We start from the raw sequence: 4892 nt of genomic DNA on the forward strand, positions 1-4892 counted from the left end.
CATTATTATCTGTTATCACACTGCTGGGTCACCTCTGGGTGAGTAGAAGTCTAGGGTGTCTGCTGTGTACTTAGGATTATTCCCCCTCAGTCATTTGGAAAGAAGTTCAGTATTCAAATTAAGATTCCATTGAGAAGGGCATTTACAGTTGCACCCGAGTTCTCCAACCACCACCCCTGAATTCTTCAGAGTGACTTGGAATCTGCTTCTTGCCAGGCCAGGTCTTTCACATAACTCAACTTTTTAAATTTTGCTCTCTGTCCATCCCCCAACTCATGTCATCCTCCCGGATGCTGTGTTCTACTCGCACTTTCCCCAGAGCCCCACAACATTCCCTGCCCATGTATTCTCTGTGGTGCCCTTCTGTGGTAAACAAAATCTTAAAACTAGTTACACAACGTGTCTGCCATCTCCTGCTACACTCTTAACCTAGAGGAGGTGGCCTAGATTGTACTCTTTACAAGTGTTAAATGCTCAAGGATTGGTTTTAAGGTCACACCTTGACAGGAGTTATAAGAATGAGGAGAAAGCAGTAAAATAATGAAATCAGGAGACAAGAAAAAAGATATTTAAAGGACCAGCTCCTGATGTAATGGAAATCTTGGGGTCCTTGCCACCCCTGAAACCTTTTCCAGAGGACTTCTCTTCATTTTCCCCCATGCTGCGCCCTACAAGACTCTTCCAGCCACTCTTCTTGTTGTTAAATTGAATCCTGGTTGGTGAGTTTGAACCACTGACCTTGTAGTTCAAACCAACCTTATGATCCAGTGCTTATCCTACAGTGCCACACCAGGACTCCTTAACCGCTCTAGATGGTTCCTTTTCCACCTTTGTGGACCTGTCCATGATTTCCCACATTATGTAGCCAACAGAGTCAGAGCAGTGGAGTCCCAACTGCTCCACAAATATTACCGAGTTTTCTGAAGCGTTTATGGGTAAGAGGAAGAAGGATCGAGAGGTGGCCAGAGCCAGGTTCATTACAGCAGTTGTTGTTGTTGTTGTTGCTAAGTGTTGTTAAGTCGGTTCTGACATACAGCAACCCTGTATAGGGTCTCCTAAGAGTAGCTGGTGGATTTGAACCACCAATCTTGTGGTTCCAACCAACCATGTGATTGAGTGCCTATCCTACAGAATCACACCAGGACTTCAAATGAAAAATGCTACCTGTTACATTTCTTCATTTCCTTCCTGCCGGTAATGTGAGGGCAGATAGATCTGAAAACCCATTGGTAGAAGCTAATGAGAGTTTTACCAGCCCCTCCACATTGTTAATCAGGTGTGTGGCAGTCAAGAGATGAGGAGTGTTTGCTGGAAGATAGCTGTTACACAAAGCCTTCCCAGGTTGGGAGTGACCCAGTTTTAATGGGAGAGTTCAGACTGTGATTTTTCTATTATTGTACTTAATATGATTGGCTATTATTTCTAAGAAGACTGAATTGCTGGTATCCTCCTTGTGGGATTTCTCTTGAAGTGCTGTCTGCAGCTTAAACTTAGCCTTTTCTTTCATCTGCTACATGTCAGGTCATTTGTGATGGGTTGAATCGGACACTTACAAACAAATAAATTCTCTCTTGCTTGATTAATCAAAACAGTCTCTTTGTGGGTGTTGGTTTTTATTTGTATTCTCAGTCTGAGCTACAGAGTAATGAATATTATAATTATATTTGAAACAGCAGAGTCTGGTGCCAGTGTTTATATGGCTCAAGTGTTCTGGTGTCTTGTTTTGTTTGGGGAGACGAGAGACGAGTTGTTTCTGAGTTGACATGACAGATTAAAGCTGCAAAAAAAAAACAGCCACCAGGGTGGTCTGATCAGGGTTAGGTAGTTAAGAAGGAAGAAATAACTTTGTTGTCTGAATGGGATTTGCTGTTTCACTCAACCTCTGCTGGTTGGCAGATTTTAGATGTCGCCTCAAGAACGTGACCTAGAAAGATAACCCAAGAGAAAAAGCAATGGAATTCTAGGGTGTCTTGAGAAGTTGTCTCATCCATCTGGTCCTAGTGTACCTGCTTGATTTAAAAATCACTGAAAGGAATAGGAGCCCTGGGTGGCACAAATGGTTTGTGATCAGATACTAAGGGAAAAGTTGATGGTTTGAATCTACCTGGGATTCAAACCAATGGGAGAAAGGCCTAGTGTTAGACTCTATAAAATACTGACATTGAAAGCTCTGTGGAGTATAGTACTATACCTATGGGGTCACTCAGTCAGAAACAGCTCAGCAGCAATGGGTAATAGGTAAGAGTAAGAGGAAGCAGTGGGCTTCCCTTGGTGGTCTCTTTCTATGCAAAGTGTTTTTGTCTAGAAATGTTTACTCTTGCCTAATTGAATTCCCTGATAATGTAATGTAACCCTGTTACCTCTGCTGTTGCCAGATGCATGGAAAAAAGCTAGGCATCACCCTCATAGTGGAGATAATCAATCTTCATAAATGTAGGAAATGAACATTGGGTACCCCTTCATTCTTCTTTTTTTCAGGTTTCCCCAAAATGTTTTGTTTCTTTACTTAAGGCTGGCATCCTTTGACCACATCTGTGGGATGTAAATTTGTGGATTGTACATTTAGAAGGGGAAACTTTGTCTTTAAGCCCTCCCAAAGAAAGGATACTTTGCTTAATTCACGGATAGGTTTGCTGCTGAAGGAATAGGGGTGAGTAAGGTGGAGGAATATCTGATGAAGTGTTTACAGAGTCTGAGCTGGGTTGGCTGGCTGGAATTCTAGCTCTAGGAAATGATAGTCAGCCAATGGGGTGGCAATTTTCCCAGTGCTGCAAAGAACTCTTCACTATGAATGCGTTGTCCTGGTGAAACAATTCCGACCACCAATGGGTGGCTACTGCATAGAATTCCCTGCAGGCCTCATAGATGATAATGAAAATCCAGAAGTAGCTGCTCTTCAAGAACTCGAGGAAGAAACTGTGACATTGCTGAATGTTTTCCAGTTGTATGTATGGATCCAGGTTTATCAAACTGTGCTGTGCACATCGGGACAGTAACCATTAACGGAGATGACGCTGAAAATGTAAGAGCTAAATCAAAGCCTGGGGATGGAGAATTTGTAGAAGTAATTTCCTTACCGAAGAATGATCTGCTGAAGAGACTTGATGCTCTGCTAGCTGAAGAACATCTTACAGTGGATGCCAGACTCTCCGCCTATGCTCTGGCATTGAAACATGCTAACACTAAGCCATTTGAAATCCCCTTTCTGAAATTTTAAGACCAAAAAGGACACTGACCATGTTTTCATAAATGAGACCATCAGGCCTTCTTCACTCAAGACTTTGTAGTCAGCGTAATTTAATGCAGATTTGAAATTGGCTTTTTCAAAAAATAAAAGCAGCATGTTGTTGTTGTTGTTAAGTGCCATCGAGTTGGTTCCGACACATAGTGACCGTTTATAGGGTTTCCAAGGAGCAACTGGTGAGCTTGAACCACCAACCTTGTAGTTCAAACGGCTTTGCTGTCTGGCGCATTAACCCACAGCGCCACACCAGGACTCCAAAAGCAGCATAGAATGAAAAAAATTTAAAAGTCTGTAGCTGTACAGACTTGAATAAATTATTTATTTTTCTGTGCCTCAGTTTTTTTCTCTATAAGATGGGAGTAAAATGGCATCTACTTCTTAGAGTGTTTACCAGAATTACATGAGATGACATTCTCTTAATGGTACACAAGAATTGTTGGCTATTATAATTACCATCATCTCTTGCACTCATTGGATAAACAGTGAGCTGCTTGAGGACATAGACTATTGTTTACCAACTCTATCTATACCGGGGACACAGGAGAGGATCAGCAAATGGTTTTTGAATGAGAAAATGCCCATCCATTGAGCCTTTTATTTTAGGACTTACTCTTGAGGCTTCCTTTGATTTTCCTCCTTTCACCTAGAGACAATAAAATAACAATAAGTACGCTTTTGGAAATAAAGGAAGACAAAATATTTTCCCATCATGTCACCAAGCTAACCATTCTTGTCAATTTTTTCTTTCTGATACTTTTAATAGTAAATGATTGTTATAAAATATGTACTTCCTCACCTTCATTTCCTTCTGATGTTGATCTTGGCTATGTGACTTACTTTAGCCTCATGGGGGGCAGAGTATAGTTTTCCTCTGTTGACTTTGAGCTCATCCACATGATTCAACTTGGTTTACAGGATGTTAGCAAATTGGATGTGACTGAGGCTTGAAGTGCCTTAGGAGGACTTCAATGTTAGACCACTGCCATTGCCATAAGACCCTTCCCTGAACCATCTGCTGCTCCTTGAACCTGTGCCCCAGAATGAATATAGAGAGAGCAGACCCCAATTCAATCTGCATCAAGAAGACAAGCCCACCCAGGCCTACAGCTTAAGTTAAAGCCATCCATCCAGCCAAGCCCAGTAGAAGCCTGTAGATCCCAGCTCACTAACCAATGTATGAGAACCCAACATGACCACTGCCATAGAGTTGATTTGGATTCATAACAACCCTATGCTGTTACTAAGTGCTATCCAGTCAGTTCCAACTCATAGCAGACCCTATATAAGGTTTTCAAGGGCAGCTGCCGACTTTGTAGTTCACAGACCAGTGCTGATCCTACAGCGACATACCAGGAGTCCCAGTTGGGGTTTTCTATGTTGATGCACATTTGAAAAATTTTTTTCAGATAGCAGCACAATACTTCTCAAATTCACCTGGAAAATAATAATATTGGTCCTATATCTTGAAGACTGAGTGTGAATCAGAGATAGTGCTTTGTGTATATTTAATCCTTTCAACGATTCTATGAAGTAAGCCTAACCTACCCACCCATATTCTCAAAATTAGAGATAGTGTAGCATATGGACTCTGGAGCCAGAGTGCCTGGCTTTGACGCCAGCCGTTGCTACTTCTTTTTTTTTTTTTTTT

The 4892-nt window shown here is 41.7% G+C and overlaps 1 pseudogene; it reads left to right on the forward strand.

The window, feature by feature from the left end:
- The first annotated feature begins 2227 nt into the window (after positions 1–2227).
- LOC102819467 lies at positions 2228–3217 on the forward strand (annotated as a pseudogene).
- The last annotated feature ends 1675 nt before the right edge of the window (positions 3218–4892 follow it).

This window comes from Chrysochloris asiatica, unplaced genomic scaffold (genome assembly GCF_000296735.1).
Source record: "Chrysochloris asiatica unplaced genomic scaffold, ChrAsi1.0 scaffold00030, whole genome shotgun sequence".
NCBI classification, from domain to species: domain Eukaryota; kingdom Metazoa; phylum Chordata; class Mammalia; order Afrosoricida; family Chrysochloridae; genus Chrysochloris; species Chrysochloris asiatica.